A 25580-nucleotide genomic window follows, 5' to 3' on the forward strand; every position below is an offset into this window, starting at 1 on the left:
TACATAGTTGATATTTAATAACAATCTGATATAATAATCAGCAGATTAACTGTCACCTGAATTACTGTTTTAGATGTTGCTTTTAAGCTACATAAGCACAACTATCAGATCCATACCCAGGACATATTGCCTAATAGAACAACTCACTTAAGTTTTGTTGTGGTTGGACCTTCCATGATCCCCAAAGACAATGTGGTAAATTTCTACTACTCATCTATCACTACTTTGGGGAGGGGACTCATAAGTGATAAGGTCTAGTGGGTGTCCTTGGGTGAGGAGAGTATGTCACAGAGGGAACTGGAACCTTGATTGCTTTCTTCTGTTTTCAACTTCTGACTGTGACATGAGCAGGTCTTGCTTTGCCTCAGGTTCCCACCATGATATGCTACCAGAGGCCAAAGGTAGAAAACTGACTGAAACAGGTTCTAAGACCACAGAAATCATATGAATATGTAAGACAGCAAGAACTACCTTATCAAGTGAATCAAAGAATAATCTTTTTAAACTATCACCATAAATTACCAACCCATTTTTTCTCTTCCCTTCATACTGACATAGAATTATCAACAAAATAAAAACTTCCTCAAGCTTAGAAAGAAAGAAAACTAAAGAAAAGAAAAACAAAGAAAAAAGGAAAGGAATAGGAAAGAAAGAAATGAAGTGGAGGTAGATGGGGTGCCTGCTGCAGTTAGGAAGGACATGACGTTGATTCCAAAGCCTTGTGTTCCCCTTTAACTACACAGAATGAGCAAGTTTTATTTGAGAAACTAAACATTCTGGACAATAGTACTTTGGAAGTGGGCTCGTTTTTAAGCATAGTGCATTACCTAGTTCAAGAAGGAAATATGGAAGATATGTAGCTTTGGGAATGTTTAGCTACTGTCAAAATGTTTTAGCTTACATAGTATCAGAAGATACAATACTGGCTACTGAGGGGAACATATCATCTAATGTTACCTAACTGTAAATTACACAATCCATAAAATCAAACAGTCTGGTAAGATACAACCATTTAGGGAAATAGTGGCACTGATATTATAGATTAACTACTCTATGATTGTATTTAAGGCCCACCACACAGGGCAAAACTGATGTCTCATTTTGTCAACATGGTCAAGAAATCATGGACTGGGAGACCATAGGCCCTAGAGGAAAATGCGTTTCTCTTATTTTACAAAATGGAGTTTGTATCAAACTTTCCTCTAAATATTATGTTTATATCCCCTGACTAGTAACTCTCAATCCTCATCAGAGAAGTTACATTTTGCAACAGTGGTTAATTCTGAGACTTTCAACTGGTAAAAGTGTAAAACATACTTTACTATTGAGTGTTTAGCCACAGTGAAATATCTATATCACTTCCTCCCTTAAGGGCTCAAGGAGACTCATAAAAGTGGAATCAGAAAGACTGTAAAAGCCTAAATTTGGAAGGAGACTGCAGTGAAACTGTCTTCTTGACATGAGAGTGCTGTTTTACTCATGATCCCACAGCAGCTGTGGTTACCTCTATAAGATATGCATAAGACCAAGCCAGTCAACATTACAGCATGCATGGGGGAGTCCCTGATTAGGACTCACAGTTAACTAAGGAGCTATTAAACCTTGATGGCTTCCAGGTTAAGCAGAATCACTCTTGTTCAGAAGTACGACCTTTAGTAGATTGCCCAGGCTGCAGTGCTTGGCCCTCTACTCCTACACAAATGGATGTGGTAAATTGTCTGCCCTGAAGATGAACTGGAATGAACTGGGAAGCTGAACTGCAATGAATGGGTCCCACAGGGCTCTGGTGCAGCTGGGAATGCTGGGAGCATTACAGCTATTAGAAGAGAAATGAGGAGGTTTGGGCAGCCAGCACAGGGACGTTAGCCAAAGTCCCAGGTCTCTTGTCAACTACCACTGCCAGCATCAGAAGGGCTGGTGGAAAAGATGGCTTGAGCCTGGCCAGCCAGATTGGTTCAAGGTCCAGCGATTAATGCTTCAGGAGAGAGAACTCTTCTGCTAGTGTTACAGCTTAGTGAAGATAGGCAATCTCAGATGATCATTGGTGAAATAACTTGTGTGCTTTAGTCCATGTGGACAGTGACTATATACACATTGAGGAGTAGGGTGGAATTTAGGGTGTAGGTGTTTTATATAGGTTCATTTTGAGATATTAGTGATGCTCTATTTGCATGGTGGAAGGACTCCAGGTGTTACCTTCCATGGTCCTCTCAGCGGGGTGTTGTAGGTACATGTTCCAGCACAGGTGAAGAAAGTAGCAGGTAGAGGCTCACCTCCTGATGATCTCAAAGCTCTGAAATTACAAGGGGTTGAGCTCACTCAACCTTGCCAGGTCTTCTTCCTGGTGGCACAGCCCCTTTGTCCTACATATGAATAGCATTAATTGTACTCCAGCATTTTTAAAAAAAAACAGACATTAATTCTGAGGGGAATATGACTGAGATAGGAGGATGTTTTGGAAGCAATTAGCATGGCTGCTGAAGAAAATTTTTAAAATTTAGTTTTTAAACAGAAAAAAATGTTCAGTTATTAAGCATGAGAATTCTCTGCTATAAATCACTGTAACCTGGTACATAACCATTTCTATATTAGATATAGATTGTATAGTAAGAAAACACAAAAACAGAAACATAATCAAAGTTGTGTATGGGGATGGATGTGAGCAGACTGAAGCACAGTACTCTCCGTATCAGACCCAAACATTTTGTAATTTTGTTGTAGGGTATTTATGGCTTTTCGTATATTAAAAGAACATGAAATTGAGAATAGTGTTTTATTTTTCCTCAAGTAAACAAAGAACATGAGCTTCACTGACATATTTTCATATGTGCATAACTGTGTTTTCTCAACTTGCCATTTCTTTTTCCTGTGCCTCCTCCCCTGCTTTCTTTTGTGACTCTTCCCAAATTTTCATTCTTTCCCCATGTTACACACACACACACACACACACACACACACACACACACACACACACACACTCCGCTCAATAGAATGCAGGAAGGGAAAATGACTCATGAGAGAGAACATGTGATATTTTGATACTTTGTCTTCTCCCATCCCAACTCCCCAGTACTGGGTTTCTTTCCCCCATAGACCTTTCCTTTCATAGTGTTTATAGTTTTTGTAATGCTTAAACATATTATTGTCTGTTCTTAGGAGGAAAAGTGAAGAAATAAACCTCCATTGTTTATAAGCCACACAGTGACTATTAATTTCTTATAGAAGTCAAGGGCACGGAAAGTGCTTGGGATACAAAGCAAAGCCAAAAGGGCAATAATGTATATAGGGCTAGAAGGGACAGGAGGGAAATGGATAAGGAGGAGGGAAGAGGGTCCAAAATAAATAGTGTAGATGTATGCAACATTATGTGAAAGACAAATTTTTACTGATCAAAATACCCTAAATAGTAACTGGAGAACTGAGGATGCCTAGAATACTATCATTCACACACCACTGGGAAACCCAGCACTTGTCTTCCTAATTCATTTTAAATGTAAGTATATTCTCATCTAAATTAAAAAGATAAGGCTGAAAACTATAATTATTTTGCATTTTGATAAAGCAATTTACATGTATTAACAGGAGTGCTTTCCTGATCTTCTATGAGAAAACGGTGGTTGGTTTGTGAAGCAAATGCCCTGCTTAAGCTCCCTCTCCATGCAAGGATCAAGATGCTACAAGCTTCATAAGAAGATCACCCTGTATTTAGCTGCCAACTCTGACTAAATCAAGGGTTCTCAACCTTTATAATTTTGCAGCCCTTTAATATTGTTCCTCATGTTTTGGTGACACCAACTACAGAGATTATTTTGGTACATTATAACTGTAATTTTGCTTCTGTTACAAACTGTAATGTAAATATCTGTGCTTTCTGATGGTCTTAGACAACTCTTCTGAACTGTTTGTTTGATCCACCTCCCCCTCAAATATGTTGTGACTCACACACTGACAGCTGCTGGACCAAATCTTTGACTTGCTTTGTGATTGGTAGGGCACGATCATTCTTACTCTGGGCAAAAAAAGAAGAAGAAGAAGAAGAAGAAGAAGAAGAAGAAGAAGAAGAAGAAGAAGAAGAAGAAGAAGAAGAAGAAGAAGAAGAAGAAGAAGAAGAAGAAGAAGAAGAAGAAGAAGAAGAAGAAGAAGAAGAAGAAGAAGAAGAAGGTAGAAACAACTTTTTAATTCTATGGAGATACTACAAATGAAACAAAAATTATTTTCATAATTTTTTCAGTAACAGAACCAATACTTCAATGCTACATAGATAATGCTTTTACTTTATTCCTGTTTTGCATCCTATTTTTGCAATGTTAAATCTAACACAAAGGAGTCCTCTGATACTATTATCTGGCTCTGCTTTCTGCTTTTAAAGAATAATAGATGAGAGTAAGGAAGACTCGGTGATTAAAAGTGCTCACCAGGCAAGCCTGAGGAGCTGAAATCAAACTTCCAACAGTGTAGGGAGCAGTATCATAATTCTCAAGGTTTCTCTGGCCACCAGCATAGCTCCAGGTTCAGTGAGAGATCATGTCTCAAGGAACAAGGGTGCGGGAAGCAAGTGAAGAAAGGGGAGCTCAAAACAAAGCTCAAGGTATTTGGCATCCTCCTCTGGCCTCTTCATTAAGACAGAATACCTGCAAACACAGGTGTGCATATACTCAATACCCAATCTGAATATATCAAAGATATAGATGGATAGATAGATAGATAGATAGATGATAGATAGATAGATAGATAGATAGATAGATAGATAGATAGATAGATAGAAGAGAGACAGAGTACACAGGAAGAGATCAAAGTATGTTTTCTCCTTTGACCAGTTGGATTCATGTGATTGAAATTAGGTGAGACCTAAGTACCAGACTATAGTGGATAATTTAGTAAGTGTATCACAGTTGTGAATCTGAGAAGTCTAACACCATGGTGCTAAAGTGTGGTAAGAGCCTTCCAGATGTTTCATACAGTACCTAATAGGATAATTTACTTTGTGGAAGCAGATATCAAGAGAAAGCCCCACTCTGCTGTATAAAAATTACAGAAGTGGGCAGAGAACTTATGTACCAAGTGTATATGTCTGGCTTCCTAACAATATCGCATTTCAACATGACTTTTGGGCGACATTTAAGCTACAGCAGCTGTTTTGTGCTATTTTGAATTTTGTCTTACTGATAGACCTTGATTTAGAACCATAATGGAAATGCTAAAGCAAATATCTATGTTTGACAGTACCCACCATCCACTTGTCCCCATTTGCTTTAAAATGTTATATCTGTATTTTAGTGATATTAATTTGTAGACATTTTAAAATAATAAATTCTAGATAGAGTGCACCAGTCTTTCACTTTTAACACTTTCAAAAACATAGTACCCTCTGAGAAAAAAGGTTTTGCTTCGATAATCATGGTGTATTCCTTACTTCACCAGAATCTACAAATGGTAAAGTAGGAATAACAGTGCTTAAGGAAAGGAGAGAAAAGCAGGAGAAAGAATTTATTATTTATTGTTGTTTGCTGTTATAGATTTTTTTGTATCATTTTCTTGAAGTTTGAAGAGAATTGCCTGTAACAGAGGCACACATTGGCTTTGGTAACAGATTTTACTATCCTGTTCCCTGCCCATGTTATCAAGGTTATTAAAATTTTCCAATAAACCATTATTGACTTTGTTACCTATATGACCCATTTTCTCTACAGTTTTCAGTTTTGCCAAGCAGTCTTCAGGATGAGTTTGAATTCTTTGACTGCCTGCAGACAGTATGTCCTTGTTCATCCACAGTCATATAACTTTAAGACATTGTGTTTCTTTCTTTTAAAATCCTGATTCTATTTTATCTTATATTGAATCGTGGCAGCTTCTGATGTCATCTTTTCTATCTTCAGTTTGTTTTTGCCTTCTGTGAGATTTTCTGGCATATGATACATGCTTTTTGCTTTGGAAGATGTTTAGAACACCTTTTAAAATGAATGTTAACATTCATTACTCTTGGTATTAATGTTAAATGCAAATGAATTTAATTATAACTTTTTACATCAATACTTCTGTTGCCATTTTTTGTGTTCTGGTAAAGTGGCGTTTCCCCTCATATTTTACAGAATTAAGATAATTTCTTTTCCTATATCTATTAGGTCAAAGATTAGGTTTTTAACAGAAGGATGCTATTGTTAGTCATATTTTTTCACTTATTGTATTATTTTGAGAGTGTGGCTTTTATTATAACAATGCTTATTGAAATTTTACTTGTCCTCAGATATGCAATTGACTTTTATAACTTTCAGTTGGGTAAAGCTAATCCTAATGAATCTTAAAGTTTAAGTGTTAATCCCCATTGAAATGTCAATTTTGTCTATCATTAATGTTCCTGTATTTTACCATCATCCAGCTTCCCTTCTGAAAAAGGAGAGCTCAAATGTAGCAGCATCATTTAGGTTATAACATTCTCCTTGAATTCCTAGCAGTTTCTCCTTGTTTATTCTCTGAATTGTTTGTTTCACATGTTTACTTAGTAAGTAATTCCTTCTTATTTAGAAATTTTATCTTTTACTTCTAACTAGTTTATAACAGTACTATCTTCCATGCCTTTAACTTTGCATTTGCCAAATGCCTTTATTTTCAAATTTTATTATTTCACTTTCAGCTGTGTTTGTTAGAGGCAGACAGTTGATTGACAAGTTTTCTATTGCTCAGTGTAGCAGTCTCCATGTTTATTGGAAGAAGTTAACCTCTTATACCTGTACAATAACATGATTTTTACCTGTTTCCCCTTTCTTTCTATTGTTTCCTATTTTATTTTTGAGACAGGGTCTCACTCTGCAGCCATGGCTGGTCTGAACTCAGAGATCTGCTGGCTTTTGCCTTTTTAGAAAAAAGATATTAATACATATTACATATTATTATCTACATTATGTTTATCTTTATTGCTTTTTATCTTTTTCCTTATCCAATTGTATAATAATTCTGTTATGAACTTGAATAATTTTCCTTTTCTCCACTTCATGACTTCGAACTTGTACCATAACTTATTTGTCATTAACCCTTTTTCTTTACACCCACAATTGTATGCACCTCTATTTAATATTTTATGGAAACAAGATAATATCTCTTCCTCAACTACAGGTCCACAATTTGGTATTGCTTTCTTCTTTTTCCTCAATCAGGTATTTCCTTCCCCACAGCTTCCTCAAGCCCCAGCTGCACTCCTTATGAGGTGTCTGAAAGCCAATTAATTTATTCTGCCTTAGCCTATCAAAACTTGGTCTTGAATAATTTCCTAGTTTTATATTCAGGCACTTATTAGAATTTCCCTTGCAGAATTACTATATTAAGACGTCTTATTGACCTATTCACTCATACATCATCAGATAATCTGACTCAATTACCTTTTGTTATAAATCCAGTACCAAGTTCTCAGCTTCTTCTGTTTGATCTCTTAGGAACTGTAAAGTATTATCCCTTGGGTGTTCAGTCTTTCCTGTGATGGTGTGGGCAAATGCAGTACTCACTGCACAGTTTGTTCTTATCCACTGTCAGTGCACAGCACTTCCCCATCAGTGCCATTATTTCCCAGTATCTGTATACACTGTCTCACTATAGTATGACTTTAAACTAAAAAGTTTTGTTACCAGTCTAACTTCTTAATCTCTGTATTTTGTCAAACACTTGCTTCTATGTGGACACTTTCAATGTTTATGATTCTTTATAAATTAGTGGAAGAATTTTGGAAAGATTTCTTGACAGGCGTGTTGTCTTACTTTCATCTTCTCTAGATACTAATAATCTACTGATTCAAGTGTTCAGTAAATTGTTCAGCTCAGGGAATCTTACCTTCATTACTTGGGAACTTAACTTCTCCTAAATTTGTATTTTTCTTTCTTTAGATCTTCTCTTTTTTCTACCATTTTGGGGGGGTATTTTTAAATTTACATTTCAATTGTTATCCTCATTCCTGGTTTAGCATCAACAAATCCCTTATCCCTTGCCCCCTCTCGCTTCTATAAGGGTGTTACCCGACACATCCACCCAACTCTTCCTGCCTTGCTGCACTGATATGGCCTTACACTGAGGGGTTGAAGCTTGACAGGACCAAGAGTTTCTCCTCCTATTGGTGCCCAACAAGGCCATCCTCTGCTACATATGCAGCTGCAGTCATGGGTCTGTACATGTGTACCCTTTGGGTGGTGGTTTAGTCCCTGGAATTTCTGGTGGTTGGCTTTGTTGTTCTTATGGAGCTGCAAGCCCCTTCAGCTCCTTCCATCCTTTCTCTAACTCCTCAGTTGGGGAGCCCATTCTCAGTTGAACGGTTGGCCGCAAGCATTCTCCTCTGCATTTGTCATGCTCTAGCAGAGCCTCTCAGGAGACAGCTATATCAGTCTCCTGTCAGCACACCCTTTTTTTTTTTTTTTTTTAATTAACTTGAGTATTTCTTATATACATTTCAAGTGTTATTCCCTTTCCCGGTTTCCGGGCAAAATCCCCCTCCCCCCTCCCCTTCCTTATGGGTGTTCCCCTCCCAACCCTCCCCCCATTGCCACCCTCCCCCCATAGTCTAGTTCACTGGGGGTTCAGTCTTAGCAGGACCCAGGGCTTCCCCTTGCACTGGTGCTCTTACTAGGATATTCATCAGCACACCCTTCTTAACATCAGCAATATTGTCTGGGTTTAGTGACTGTATGGGCTAGACCCTCTGGGGGCGGGGCAGTCTCTGGATGGCCTTTCCTTCACTCTCTCCTCCAAACTTTGTCTCCATATTTCCTCCTGTGAATACTTTTATTCTCCCTTCTAAGAAGGAGTGTAGCATCCACACTTCGGTCTTCCTTCTTGAGCTTCATGTGGACTGTTGAATGTACCTTGGGTAATCCGAGCTTTTGGGTTAATATCCATTTTCAGTGAGTGTACAAAATGTGTGTTTTTCTATGTTTGGGTACCTCACTCAGGATGATATTCTCTAGTTCCATCCATTTGCCTTTGAATTTCATGAAGTCATTGTTTTTGATAGCTCAGTAGTACTCCATTGTGTGGATGTACTACATTTTCTGTATCTATTCCACTGTTGAAGGGCACTAGGGTCTTTGCAGCTTCTGGATAATACAAATAATGTGTTATGAACATAGTGGAGCACGTGGAATATATTTTTGAGCATCATTTAGGTATATGCCCAGGAGAAGTATTCTTGGGTCCTCAGGTTGTACAATGTCCAATTTTCTGAGGAACCTCCAGACTGATTTCTAGAGAGGTTGTACCCACTTGCAGTTTCACCAACAATGGAGGAGTGTTGCTCTTTCTCCACATCATTGCCAGCATTTGTCACCTGAGTTTTCTTACTTGGCCATTCTGACAGGTGTAAGGTGGAATCTCAGGATTGTTTTGATTTGCATTTCCCAATGACTAAGAATTTACAACATTTCTTTAGGTGCTTCTCAGTCATTTGATATTCCTCAGCTGAGAATTTTTATTTAGTTCTGTACCCCATTTTTAATAGGGTTACTTGATTTTCTGGAGTGTTACTTCTTGAGTTCTTTATATATATTGGATATTATCCATATATCAGATGTAGGATCAGTAAAGATCTTTTCCCAATCTGTTCCTTGCCGTTTTGTCCTAACGACAGTGTGCTTTGCCTTACAGAAGCTTTGCAGTTTTATGAGGTCCCTTTTGTCAATTCTTGATCTTAGAGCATAAGCCATTGATTTCTGTTCCGGAAATTTTCTTCTATCACCATGTGTTCGAGGCTCTTCCCTACTTTTTTAACTATTGATTTGAGTATGTCAGGTTTTATGTGGAGGTCCTTGATCCATTTGGACTTGAGCTTTGTACAGGGCCATAAGAATGGACCCATTTGCTGCTCTCAGAGCTGTCATAGCCCCAAAGCTCTGTGTCTCAAGAGGAACCTGACTAGTGCTTTATGGACACAGGAACTTAAAAGCAGTCAGGGTCAGGACCCTTCAGGTTTCCTCCTGTGCTGAGAGCTGATCTGGTCCCACACCTCTCTGTAACCAAATTCCATGGGGGAAGAGAGCTGGATTCTCAGAAGGATAGACAATCCAGAGAGCTACTTCTGCTCACATTCCTGAATCAAGAGGAATCCACCTAGAACCCTCTGGACACAGGAACCTAGAAACAGTCAAGGAGAGGTTTCTTCCAGACTCTGGATTCACCCAGAGCTGAATGTCACTCAACTGTAGCACAGACACACTAAGAGCAGAGGTAAGACCAACTCTTCTGCCTGCACCCAGAGCTGACCCTGTCCTATAGCTCTCTGTACACAGATCCTGCTGGGAGAGATCAGGTCTACAGGAATGCTGACACAAAGGCTTACAGCCACTGTCAGAGACCATAAGAACAGCTAATACCAGAGACAACCTGATGTCAATAGGCAAGCACAGCAACCTAGGAAACAGAAACCAATACTACTTGGCATCATCAGAACACAATTCTCCCACCAAAGCAAATAATGGATATCCCAACATTAGAAAAACAAGATTTTTATTTAAAATCACAGGTCATGATGATGACAGAGAACTTTAGAAGGACATAAATATCTCCCTTAAAAAAATACAGGACAGCACAGGTAAACAAGTAGAAATCCTTTAAGAGAAACCACAAAAATCCATTAAAGTATTACAGGAAAACACAACCAAAGAGGTGAAGGAATTGAACAAAACCACCCAGGATCTAAAAATGGAAATAGAAACAATACAGAAATTACAAAATGAGACATCCCTGGAGTTAGAAAACCTAAGAAAGAGATCAGGAGTCATAGATGCAAGCATCACCAACTCAATACAAGAGACAGAAGAGAGAATCTCAAGGATAGAAGATACCATAGAAAAACATTGGAACAATTGAAAAGAAAGTGGACAATGCAAAGAGACCTAAACCCAAAACATCCAGGAAATCCAGGAAACAATGAGACGTTAAAACCTAAGGATAATAGGTATAGAAGAGAGCGAAGACTCCCAACTTAAATGACCAGTAAATATCTTCAACAAAAGTATAGAAAACTTTCCTAACCTAAAGAAAGAAATGCCTATAAATGTACAAGGAGCCTACAGAATTTCAAATAGATTGGACCAGAAAATAAATTCCTCCCATCACATAATAGTTAAAACACCAAATGCACAAAACAAAGAAAGAATATTAAAAGCAGTAAGGGGAAAAGTCAACTAACATATAAAGGCAGACCTATAAGAATTACACCAGACTTCTCAGCAGAGATTATGAAAGCCAGAAAATCCTAGGCAGATGTCATGCAGACCCTGAGAGAATACAAATGCCAGTCCAGGCTAGTATATCCACCCAAACTCTCAATTACCATAGATGGAGAAATCAAGATATTTCATGCAAAACCAAATTTATACACTATCTTTCTACAAATTCAGACCTACAAAGGATAATAAATGGAAAATTCCAACATAAAAAGGAATACTACATACTAGAAAAAACAAGAAAGTAATATTCTGGCATCAAACACAAAAGAATAGAACCACACAAACATAATTCCACCTCTAACAATAAAAATAACAGGCAACAATAATCACTATTCCTTAATATCTCTTAATATCAATGGACTCAATTCTCCAATAAAAACACATACACTGTATGTGTAAAGAGTTCCCAACATTCTGCTGCATACAGGGAACACACCTCAGTGACAAAGACAGACACTACCTCAGAGTGAAAGTCTGGAAAACAATTTTCCAAGATAATGGTCCCAAGAAACAAGCTAAGTAGCCATTACTAATATGGAATAAATTTGACTTTTGACCAAAAGTTATCAAAAAGCTAAGGAAGGACATTCATATTCATCAAAAAATAAAATCCACCAAGATGAACTCTTTTTTTTTTCTTTTTTTTTCGGAGCTGGGGACCGAACCCAGGGCCTTCCGCTTGCTAGGCAAGCGCTCTACCACTGAGCTAAATCCCCAACCCCCCAAGATGAACTCTTAATTCTCAATATCTTTGCTCCAAATGCAATGGCACCTAAATTCATAAAAGAAACCTTACTAAAGCTAAAATCACACTTAGAACCTCATACAATAATTGTGGGAAATTTCAACACCCAATTCTTATCAATGAACAGATCATGGAAATAAAAACTAAACAGTGATATTGAGAAGCTAACAGAAGTTACGAACCAAATGGATTTAACAGATATCTATAGAACATTTCATTGTAAAACAAAAGAATATACCTTCTTCTCAGCATGTCATATTATCTTCTCCAAAATTGACCATATAATCATTCACAAAGCAGGCCTCAACGGATACAAGAAGACTGAGATAATCCAATGCATTCTATCAGATTGCCATTGACTAAGGCTGATCTTCAATAACAACAAAATTACAGAAAGCCCACATACACATGGAAATTGAACAACACTTTACTTAATTATAACTTGTAACTTGGTCAAGGAAGAAATAAAGAAAGAAATTAAAGACTTTTTAGAATTTAATGAGAGGGAAGGCACATCATACCCAAACTTATGGGACACAATGAAAGCAGTGCTAAGAGGAAAACTCATAGTTCTGTGTGAAAAAAAAAAATACCTGGAGAGAGCACACATTAGCAGCTTCGCAGCACTCCTAGAAGCTATAGAACAAAAAGAAGCAAATATACCCAAAAGGAGTAGATGTCAGGGAATAATCAAACTCAGTCAACCAAATAGAAATAAAAAGAATCAATAATAAAAGGAATCAATGAAAGCAGGAGCTGGTTCTTTGGGAAAATCAACAAGATGGATAAACCCTTAGCCAGACTAACCAGAGGGCACTGAGAGTGTATCCAACTTACTTCTGAGTTTTAGAGAGCATAAGAAATTAGAACATGACACACTCAAGAAACTAGAGCTGCTAGTTGCTCTGTGAGTCACAGAGAGTAAGATGGTTCAGCATTCTACTGGTCTCAGGAGGAATCTAATGTAAGGCATTTCGACAAGGAAATCCTGAACTATAATAATACATGAAGTTCAGATCTACAGTCTAGTGATTATCCCAGGTCTTTATCTTAGGCTTTGTGTTAAACTATAAAATCTGAAGCAACAGGAAAAAATATAACATCAGAGATAGTAGCATCTCAACAAAAGTGTTCATTTGAAGGCAGAAAGTTCTGAACTGAAAAATTTGAAAGATCTAAAACAACTTTGCCAGAATCCCTTCTTACGTCTATCTTAAAAGACAATAATATTTTTCAATGAAACAGTAATTCTTCCTCATCTGTTTGATACAAGATTGATTGTATCAAATATGGCTTTGTATCTCAGAGTCATTATCACTGAGAATTCTAAGCTGTTTTCACTGTCAAAACTATCTTTTCCCCACTTCTAGTATGATAGTTCTCATGTGTAACTGCCCTATATGCAAGTTAGACACTCTACTCCTTATAAAAAGTACAAACTTTGAGGAAGAAAATTATTTTGGAGTAAAGCTTGGCAAAACAATATCTTAAGTTGCCAACAATCTTTCCTGTAGGATTTCAAAACATTAACTTTTATTATTTACTCTCAAACTCAAGCCAATTTTACTTAAGGAAACACTATTGTTTGAGTTAAGAAAAATACCAAACCTAAACTGTGATTATGCATTTGAAATTCTTACTTTACATATGCAACCAATAGGTTTGCTAGTTGTGGTTATTTTTTTAATAACGTAAGCTTCACACAGTGTGTGTAGTGGTTTGAATGTGCTTGGCCCAGGGAGTGGTAGCATTATGAGAGATGGCCTTGGTGGAAGAAGTTTGTCAATGTGGTAGTGGGTTTTAAGACCCTTGTTCTAACTTCCTGGAAGCCAGTTTATTCCTAGCAGCCTTCAGATGAGGAGATAGAACTCACAGCTCCTCCTGCACCAGGATGTTCCTGGGCTCCTTCCTTGATAATGGATTGAACCTCAGAACCTGTAAGCCAGCCCAAATTAAAGGTTGTCCTTATAAGAGTTGTCTTGGGTCATGATGTCTCTTCACAGCAATGCAAACTAAGACAGTATGTACACATATAATCTTTTTCACATTCAAAAAGTTTTTTCACATTCAAAAATACAAATAATATGAAAATTTCAGGCAATTTTTTCAAAAAACCATCAGTGCTGTGAAATGTTCACCAATGAGAATTACCTTAATGAATCACAGGATACATAATTGAAAGAAACAATTATAAACATCATCAAAGAATTCAATGATTTTAAAGAACATATACACAATCTCAATTAATTTAAACAGTATATATATATAATGTATATACATACACACACACATATATATATATACATATATATTATATATGACTTGAGAATACTCAAACTTAAATGAAGTGGATAAAAACCAATAAGCAACTACAATTCTCAAAGAGAACCCTTATAAATGGGATGAATCAAGCATTAGATGACATAGCAGGACTTACTTAGCAGTAAAGAGTTTACACATAAGCAAACAATATTAAACTGTGTTTTTAAAACACAGGAGAGAAACATACAGGAGAAGTGAGACATTATAGAAAGACCAAACCTCCGAAATACAGAAATAGATGAGGGAGAAGAATTTAGGTAAGTAGTATAGGCCAGTTCTTCAATAAGATCACAGGAGAAATCTTATACACAGAGAAATGTTATACACAGAGAGATACAAGAAGAACACATATCACCAAATAGACAAGAGCAGAAGAGAAAATCCCCATTGGTAAAACATTAAGTATATAAAAATGAAAATATATTGAAAGCTGCAAGAAAAAATAAAAGTCATATGTAACAGAAAATACATCAGAGTAACATCTGGGAGAAACGGGGAAGCCAGAAGATTTTTGATCACTAATTTTCAAATTCTGAGAGACCATGATGGTTAACCAAAATAAATATTTGGGGCTGAAGAAAAGAATGAGCATAGCCAAGAGACTATTGCAAATTTTTGAAATAACTCCAGATATTCTATCTAATTAATAAGTAAACACACACACACACACACACACACACACACACACACACAAACTCTAGTAAATAGACAAATACTTGGAAATTGAAGAACATGTTACAAAATGATGACTTGTTCAAAGAAGAACTTGAAGAACAAAAACTGTCTAGAACACTAAAACCTCTGGAACACATTTGAAGCTCCAAATGTCTACATTGAAAACTCAGAACAAGCACCAAAAGTCCTTAATGATGCAACTAAAAATTTTAAAAAATGCAAACAAATGGAATCCAAACACAGTCAAAAGCAAGAGATAATAAAAATCAGAAAAGAAATAAAAATTAAAACAAAGAAAACATTGCAAAGAATCAATAAATCTTAGAGCAGGTTCTTTGCAAACATAAACAATATTGACAGAAAGCTGGCCCAACTAACAAAATTGACAGAAACAGATTTGAATAGGGAGACATTGTAACAGACATCAAAGAAATTTAAAATATTATAAGGGAATATTGAAAAAGAATAGTGTTCCAATAAGCTGGGAAAACCTTACAAAAGGAAGAATTCCTACATCAGCCAAACCACCAAAGAAAAAAAGAAGTCAACAACTTTAACCTCATAATGAATGAGGAGATGTAAATAGTAGTAAAAAAATTTCCAACTAAATATTGTCCAGGATCACATAGGTTTATAACAGAATTCCACTAAAATTTTAAAGATGTATATTCTATTACGATTAACATATTCAAAATGAAAACATAAAGAACACTCCCAAACTCAATCAATGAAGTCAGTATCAATCTACTACCAACATAGAGACAAGAAAACCAGAAAAAATACAGAACAATATCCCTGATGAACATAAAATAAAAAATACCCCCAAAATAATAATAATAATTGCAAGTTGAATATAGACATATGTGAAAAATCCCCTATGATGGATTTGGTTTAATTCAAATTTGCAAAGATCATTTAAATTAGGTAAATTTGGAATTGTAATAAGCTGACTACCTGAACTTAAAGGCAAAAATCACATTATCAATTCAACAGATGCAGAAAAATCCCTTAACATAATTGTGGCTATTGGAATAGGTTTTGCCCCCATAGATTTGTGTATTTGAATGCCTAGTCCCTGGGGAATGGCAGTGCTGGAGTTGTAGCCATTTTGGAAGTATGTCACCGTGAGGATGGGTTTTATGGTCCACGCAAATAGATAAGAGTCTCCTCCTGGATCCCTGTGAATCAACATGTAAAACTCTTGTCTCCCCTAGCACTAAGTCAACCTACACAGTGCCTTGCTTGACAAACCTGTAAGACAGTCCCAATCAAATGTTTGCCTTTATAAGACTTTCCTTGGTCATAATGTCTCTTCATATTAATAAAACCCTAATTAAGACAGTAATCCCACTTGCCTTCATGATAAAAAAAGAAACTTTCAGCAAATGGTGCTGGTTCAACTGGAGGTCAACATGTAGAAGAATGCAGATCGATCCATGCTTATCACCCTGTACAAAGCTTAAGTCCAAGTGGATCAAGGACCTACACGTCAAACCAGATACACTCAAGCTAATAGAAGAAAAATTAGGGAAGCATCTGGAACACATGGGCACTGGAAAAAATTTCCTGAACAAAACACCAATGGCTTATGCTCTAAGATCAAGAATCGACAAATGGGATCTCATAAAACTGCAAAGCTTCTGTAAGGCAAAGGACACTGTGGTTAGGACAAAACGGCAACCAACAGATTGGGAAAAGATCTTTACCAATCCTACAACAGATACAGGCCTTATATCCAAAATATACAAAGAACTCAAGAAGTTAGACCGCAGGGAGACAAATAACCCTATTAAAAATGGGGTTCAGAGCTAAACAAAGAACTCACAGCTGAGGAATGCCGAATGGCTGAGAAACACCTAAAGAAATGTTGAACATCTTTAGTCATAAGGAAATGCAAATCAAAACAACCCTGAGATTTCACCTCACACCAGTGAGAATGGCTAAGATCAAAAACTCAGGTGACAGCAGATGCTGGCGAGGATGTGGAGAAAGAGGAACACTCCTCCACTGTTGGTGGGATTGCAGACTGGTACAACCATTCTGGAAATCAGTCTGGAGGTTCCTCAGAAAATTGGACATTGAACTTCCTGAGGATCCAACTATACCTCTCTTGGGCATATACCCAAAAGATGCCCCAACATATAAAAAAGACACATGTTCCACTATGTTCATCGCAGCCTTATTTATAATAGCCAGAAGCTGGAAAGAACCCAGATGCCCTTCAACAGAAGAATGGATACAGAAAATGTGGTACATCTACACAATGGATACTCAGCTATCAAAAACAATGACTTTATGAAATTCATAGGCAAATGGTTAGAACTGGAAAATATCATCCTGAGTGAGGTAACCCAATCACAGAAAAACACACATAGTATGCACTCATTGATAAGTGGCTATTAGCCCAAATGCTTGAATTACCCTAGATGCCTAGAACAAATGAAACTCAAGACAGATGATCAAAATATGAGTGCTTTACTCCTTCTTTAAAAGGGGAACAAGAATACCCTTGGCAGGGAACAGAGAGGCAAAATTAAAACAGACACAGAAGGAACACCCATTCAGAGCCTGCCCCACATGTGGCCCATACATATACAGCCATCCTATTAGACAAGATGGATGAAGCAAAGAAGTGTAGGCCGACAGGAGCCGGATGTAGATCACTCCTGAGAGCCACAGACAGAATACAGCAAATACAGAGGCGAATGCCAGCAGCAAACCACTGAACTGAGAATAGGATCCCCGTTGAAGGAATCAGAGAAAGAACTGGAAGAGCTTGAAGGGACTCAAGACCCCATATGTACAGCAATGCCAAGCAACAGAGCTTCCAGGGACTAAGCCACTACCTAAAGACTATACATAGACTGACCCTGGACTCTGACCTCATAGGTAGCAATGAATATCCTAGTAAGAGCACCAGTGGAAGGGGAAGCCCTGGGTCCTGCTAAGACTGAACCCCCAGTGGACTAGATTGTTGGGGGGAGGGCGGCAATTGGGGGAGGATGGGGAGGGGAACACCCATAAAGAAGGGGAGGGGAAGGGATTAGGGAGATGTTTGCCTGGAAACCAAACCAGGAAAGGGAATAACACTCGAAATGTAAATAAGAAATACGCAAGTTAATAAAAAAAGAAAAGAAACTTTCTGGAGAAAGTAGCACTAGAAGGCACATCCATCAACCAAATAAAACTACATATGAGAAACAGCTAACATAATGCTAAATGAATAAAAACTTGAGGCAGTCCCACTGAAGTCAAACATGATACATGGTTGTCTATATCACCTACACTTTTCAGTTTTCTTCTTCAAGCCCTAGCTGCAGCAATAAAGCAATATAAGGTAATTAAAGGGATACATATATGAAAAGAATAAATCAAACTATTCTTATGTACAGATAACATGATGTTACATATTTGAGGTACCATAATGCCTACCAGAAATTACCATTAATTATAGCAAAATGGTAAAATACAGAATCAATTTTCAAAAGCTAATACCCTTTATTAATCAATAAGAAACATACACAGAAAAAGGTTGAGGACACTTATTCGCAGTCACTTAAAAAGAAAATAAAGTATGTGGGAATAAAACTAGCCAAGGCATTGAAGGAGTTCTACAAAGAAATGTAACCATCTGTAGAAAGTGATAGAAAAGGATTTTAGAAAATGGAAATATTATATACTTATAAGGTGATAAAATTAATATTGTGAAAATGACCACCTTAATAAATGCCATTTAATGGGTTGGGGATTTAGCTCAGTGGTAGAGCGCTTGCCTAGCAAGCGCAAGGCCCTGGCTTCGGTCCCCAGCTCCGAAAAAAAGAAAAAAAATGCCATTTAATCTTAATCAAAATCTCAATCTCTCATTCTTCACAAAAATAGAAAAAATGATTTAAAATCAACTTGAATCTACAGGAAACCCTGGACAAAAAATAAACCTAAGCAAAAATAACAGTGCTAGGACAATCATCATTCCAAATTGCAACATATATTAAAGAGTCATGATAATAAAAAAGTACGAAACTGCTATAAAATCAGACATATCAACCAATGGGACATAATTAAAGACCTAAACATAAGTATATGTATGGAAGTATATACAAACACTTAATACTTGCCAAGGTTTCAAAGATATGCTAAAGCAAATAACGAATCTTAAAAAGGAAAAAGAAAGTGCTGTGAAAGCTGAGTGTCCAAGCATAGAAAAATGAAATGTCATCTGTACTTCTCATCTTTCACAAAAACTAACCCCAAAATCGAAACTGAACCTTGAAACATGGAAATGATTACAAGAAAGTACCCTACATCTGTGTAGGAAAGGACTTTCTGAATAGGGCTACATTTGCTCAGGAATTAAGGTAAAATATTTATAAGTGATACCTCTTAAAACAGAACAAAACAAAATTTCTGTTCATAAGAAACAATCATTTAAAAAAGAGGAAACACATAGACTCTTAAGACTCTTTAAAACATTTGGCAGAGAATTAATATTCAGGATATATAAAAACAGAAGACAGAAAAATCAAAAACAAACAAAACAAAAATAACGTACTTAAATAATAGGTTTGGGTTCTGAACAGAGAGTTTTCAAAAGAAGAAATCAAAATAGCTGAGAAAAGTCTCGAAAAATATTCATCATTCCTGGCAATAAAGGAAATGCAAATCAGAAAACCTTTGGGTTTTTTTAGCACTACAATCACAATGGTAAGGATCAACAAAACAGCCAAAAACAATTGTTAGACAGGATGCAGTGCAAGGGTATCCTCATTCACTCCTGGGGGGAATTAGAAACTGCTGCAGTCATTGTGGAAGGCAGTGGGGAGAATTCTCAAAAATCTTAAAATAAATATACCATACAGCTGAGCTATACCATAACTTGGCACAAGCCCAAAGACTGAATATTTGGCTTTACAGACATTTAATCACGTTTATTGCTGTTCTCTTTACAATAGCAAAGAAATGGAAATATCCAAAATGTCATTCAATTGATGAGTAGATAATGAAGACATAGTACATATACTCTATGGAATGCTATCATTCAGCTGTATGAAATCATTTTGGAGCTCAGTAGATAGAACTTGAAAGGATCATATTCAGTAAGATAACCCAAACACAGAGACCAATGTCACATATCCCCTGTCATCTGAGGTTGCTAGCTTCAAAATTCAGATTAAAACATTTAGACTGCAGAAACCAGAGATTTAAAAACAAAAATAGAGGGGGATGATTTAGTTAGATATTGGTGGTGCATGCCTTTAATTCCTGCACTCAGGGGGCAAAGGCAGGCAGATCTCTGAGTTCAAGGCCAGTGTGATGTAGTACAAGTGTTCTGAAGGGGAACCAAGAAAGCAGTAAGCTTTAATTAGGGAAGGCAGAGAGAGATAAATACAGAAAAGGGAAAGGAAAGGCTAAAACAACAATAGGATATCTGAAAAGCTGTAAGAACTCATATTATTATCTACTTGAAAAAGCCTAGAATAGTTTGTATACATATATGTAGATAGTTACAAATGAAAATTTCTCATCTGGGCTGTCAATGCTCCATACCAGATCCATAGAATATTGAAGGAAAACACCAATGGCAAGTACTAAAAGCTCTCTTTTGTAGTTCTGAGTTGTCCAAGAGACTTTCGAAATATTGTAGACTATTACTTTTGTGTTTGGTTGTCTCTTATGGGTGGAAGGGAAGTCGCTATTGTTGAAGACATCATGTATTTTGAATGTAGAAACTAAATGACCTAAGCTGTATCTGACCTGAATGCTTATTCCTTAAGGATTGGCTTTCATGCTACCAGAAGTTACCGTGCAAGCTTCCAAAAGAGAAAAACGACCAACAGTTTTACATGTCTATAATGCCCAGGAACTTTCAAACAACCAGCACGGCACAACAAATTTAACGATTCATTAGTGGCAGGAATTCCTTTGTGATAACCAACAGCTCTCTAGCTGGACTTAAGACTCACTCAGCCAGGGAAAATCATACCTCAAAAATCTAGCAACTACCCAGGACTAGAAAAGTCATAGATCCTGGAAGAGAATCTGCAACCACTAATTTACTAAACTAAGACAATCCCTAACAATACTCTAAAACCCAACTATATACTCATTGGTGAATGAAGGCTTCACCCCTCATCAAAGAATCTCTGCAACAGATATTAAACATTACAGAAAACTACAACTGATCAAAATGCAGAGTTGTGCAGGTTAGTCTCAACTTCTACAACTATATCAAAAGTGCAACAAAAGAAGGGGAAAAAGATTTAAGAGCCAGATGAACAGGATATTTTCTGTGAACTGTGCATTCTAGAAATTTTGGAGAGGCCATTTATGAAATCTCACCATCATAGCTACTTAGACATGACCCAGATAAGAACAGCACTAATAGACATGTTAAAATGAAAAGGGGACTATAGTCATCCTCACTTGTGCCCTTTGGCTTTTTAACATTCTTGAGTTCAATCGCCCTTGAGAGGGAGAAGAAAGCCATCATGTGGAGCAGGCAGAGGGAGGGAGGAACCTGGATGGGAGGGAGGAGGGAGGGGAAAAAGGGAACATGATCAGGTTTGGATGATAGACAGTACTAAAGCCCTGAATGTCAGCAGAAAGAATGAAAACAGGCAACACCAGGAGGAAGGAGTAGGGGGCATAGAATGTACCAAAGACCTGGGAGGTGAGAGACTCTTAAGACTCAAAAGGAGGAAGAGCTTGGAAGGGCTTGAGACCCCATATGAACAACAATGCCAAGCAACCAGAACTTCCAGGGACTAAGCCATGACCCAAAGACTATACGTGGACTGATTCTGGGCTCCAACCTCATAGGTAGTAATGAATAGCCTAGTAAGAGCACCAGTGGAAGGGGAAGCCCTTGTTCCTGCCAAGACTGAATCCCTAGTGAACGTGATTGTTGAGGGAAGGGTGGTAATAGGGGGAGGATGGGGAGTGGAACACCCATATAGAAGGGGAGGGGGAGGGGTTAGAGGGATGTTGGCCAGGAAACCGGGAAGGGGAATAACAATCAAAATGTAAATAAGAAATACTCAAGTTAATAAAGATGGGAAAAAAAAGACTCAAAAGTAGGGACCTTAGATGAAATGTTTTACAGTAGAGAGAGGAAGTTGGGTAGTTCACCTCCAGTAAAAAGATAAGGCATCAAGTGGAGGGATCAGGTTGCCATCCCACAGTCAAAAACACTGACTCAGATTTGTTCCTGTCTAAAAGAACTACAGGGACAAAAAAGGAGAAGAGACTGAGAGAAAGAAGTTTCAGTGACAGACCCAAATTGGGATCCTGCTCAAGGGGAGGCTCCAAGGCCTGACAGCATAACCAGGCAGCATACAACATCTGATATGAGGCCCCCAACACATATACAGCAGAGGACTGCCTAGTCTGACCTCAGTGATAGAAGATGTACCTAACCCTTATGAGACTTGAGACTCCGGGGAGTGAGGAGATCTGACGAGATGAAGGTGAGAGGTTGGGGACATCCTCTTAGAGATGGGGAAGGAGGTATGGGATGAGGAACAGCTAGAGGGTAGACCAGGAAGGGGATAAAGACTGGAAGGTAAAAAAATAATTATAAAGATTTATTAAGGGGGAAAAAAGAACTACAGCAACCTACGGAATGCTGAGACCAGAAAAAATATTCTTTCCCAAGGAAGAACATATGAATTGGTTATACAATAACAATGGTCATCCTTGCAAACATATAAGGACATGTAAGACTATACAGAAAGAGCAGGCTGTATTTACATACTTAGGGACACACATATATGGAAAAATAACTGAAAAAGGAGAGGCTGTGATTTGAGAGAGAGCAAGGGAAGTATATATGTTAGGGGTTGGAGGAATGGTGTAATTACTATTTCAAAAAGATTAAAATTGTATATTTCAGTGTGTTTCATTTACCATTCTATTGTGCCCCAACCAGAACCATTAATGCTAGAATCTAAAATAATAGTCTGTAGAAGCTACATTTTTATGAATGTAAACCAAAAGGTTGCCAGTTAAAGGCTCACAAATGAACACCAAACTAAATATCCTGAACAGTTAGAAACTAAATTAGAGGAACATATCAAATTGCATCATGAATTTCCTTAACCTAAAAGAAAGAAGGGTCTGTATATTTGGTTTGATCTGGGGTGGGATTATTGTTTGTATGTTTTGTTTCATTTTGAGTTCCCCGTGTCCTAGGTTCTAGTTTTATGATGAATAGATTGAAAGCAATTACAGACTCTTAACTACTCCTGCTATTGCTTCTGAGCAATTGTACTGGAACAGCAAATGAAGGATTAGAGGTTAACTCTCCAGGGGCAGGGAAAGTACACATCAATCTGTCCCAGTTATAGTGTAATACAGAAGATATAAAGCTAGGCTGGCCAGAGATCATAGCGCAATGTGCTTTGAGAGGGAAGGGTCACTGTGAAGAAAAATAATAACAACTCTTTTCTTTTCATCTGTAACTGTTCAATGTTACTCATACCCTCATGGGCACACTGTTAAGAACAAAAGGCAGGAGGATCACAAGAAGTAGAGTGTGTGGTTGATTTCCAGATTGGTTCATACATTACTGCTCTAGCCTGACTCTGGGTATTAGCATAGGGTATGTTTGGTCAGAACAGCTCTTGCTTCTAATGGTAAAGATGAAGGTTCTTCAAAATCACCCTGGATGACTGCAGCTAAACGTATTTGCTCCAATTCACTCTCTGTACAGCTCACAGTTGCTGTGATGAGTGCTTTCAATGTGTTACTAATGGGAATGTATTCCAAATGTGAATCAGAAATCTTAGAAAGAAATTTCCTGGACATTTTCATAAATAGTTATATTGGTTTGATTTGTTTGTATTGTTGTACCTCTTGAGGGAAAAACAAAAGGGCGAGGGTTGCTTCTCTTCCATTCTGCAGACTGCAGTGCGTTTGGAACTTGAAAGCAGAAGCTGTGAAGATGAAAAACAATGAGGCTTGTTGGTTGCCTTAGAACCATATCAAAGACTAGATCTCAAAACAATGCCAGAAACAAGATACGGGGGCAAGGGGGAGATGCTTATACATAAAGGTTTTAATGAGAAAGACAGGAGGGAAAGAAGAAGGAGGAGGAGGAAGGAGAGGAGGAGGAGTAGATGGAGGAGTGAAGGAGGAGCAGGAAAAGAAAGACAGACTGTCCAACCTACCTTTGAAGATAAGATGATTCTTTCCTCATGAGCAAACGTACATTCCAACAAGATTACATAGCTACTTCAAAGAATTACGTTGGTGTCTTCGCTCTTCTCTTGCAGTTATGTGTGTATCTGGTCATGGGTTTAGCTTCTATACATCATCTGCTTAGGATTTATTTAGAGTTTTTCTAAATCCCAATACTGTAGAGCTTGCTAGAAGCTCAAACATTTGGCCTTACTTTCAAGCTCTGGATTTCCTAGCTGGATGAGCCTCAGTTTCAGTGCTACAAATAAAAGATTTTTAGGTTTAATGCTACCATTTTTTAACCTAATGCTACTTAGAAAGTTGCTTAAACTTCTGAATCAATTTCCATGTCAGTAAACAATAGTACCTAATTAAATTGTAGCAATCGTATAATTAATATATGCCTGCTTACAGAGCTTTCAGGATTGTGGCTGGCATGGTAAATTATAAAATGAGTCTTAATCATTAACATCCTTATCTGTACAATGTTATGGAGAAAATCTGAATGTAGCAGAACACATATACAGAGCATGATTTGGTATTATACCAAATGACATATCATAACTCTGTGTAACAATGTAAACATTCAAAGATGTGGATGATATTTAAAGGTACCATGCTATGGTTGATCCTAGAGTGAATTTAGATAAGCAAATAGTTCAAATCTAGAATAATAAACAAGGGCTTACATGAGCTCTCTCATCCTGTTGTTAAGCCTAAAAAAGTCAGCCAGTTCTGCTCTCAATTTGTCTCACACTCTGCAAGCTTACTGTCAAAATAGACATTAAGGTACATGCCACTTGAACTCCTGAAATGGATGTTTGAAATCACAAATAGTATTCACAAGGTAGAAATAGAAAAAACAAATCTCCTAATGTGATGACTTTTTTGTTCAGATGCTCTGGAAAGACATTTAGGTTAAGTTTTCATTTCTATTTGGTGAGAGTTCTACTCAAGCTATAATGAATTTTGTCAGTACATACATGAAGTCCCAGGAGGAAGAAATCTTCAGACAATGCTGAACATTCCAGAAAGCCATTCGACGAAGCCATGCGATCCTCAGTGGATCACTTGGTGTGCTAAGGCTTTAAGGGACACTTCAGAAGAATGACCTCAGTTGTAGTTCATATAATCAATCCCAGCCACTGTGTCCACCTTCTTCATTCCCTAGAGTGAAATAAGCTTATATAAAATAAATTAAAACTGTCTAATCAAGACAGGAAAGGCATTGCATGGAAATTGGAAAGAGGGACTGGAGAAGGGGGGATAGAGAACTAAGATAGAGGTGAGGAAAAATGATACATGATAGTCACTGCTTCCTCCTAAATGTGTCAAGAAGGGCAGTGTCTGACTAATTTTTATAGTACTGATCCATTTCTCATTATGCTTCTAACTGAAGATGTTCCATGAAGCCTTTATCAGTCTGGTATATGAGTCCCTTCTCTTTTGTTAGTATCTGATAT

The sequence above is a fragment of the Rattus norvegicus genome, chromosome 5 (assembly GCF_021556685.1).
Source record: "Rattus norvegicus strain SHRSP/BbbUtx chromosome 5, alternate assembly SHRSP_T2T, whole genome shotgun sequence".
In the NCBI taxonomy this organism is placed as follows: domain Eukaryota; kingdom Metazoa; phylum Chordata; class Mammalia; order Rodentia; family Muridae; genus Rattus; species Rattus norvegicus.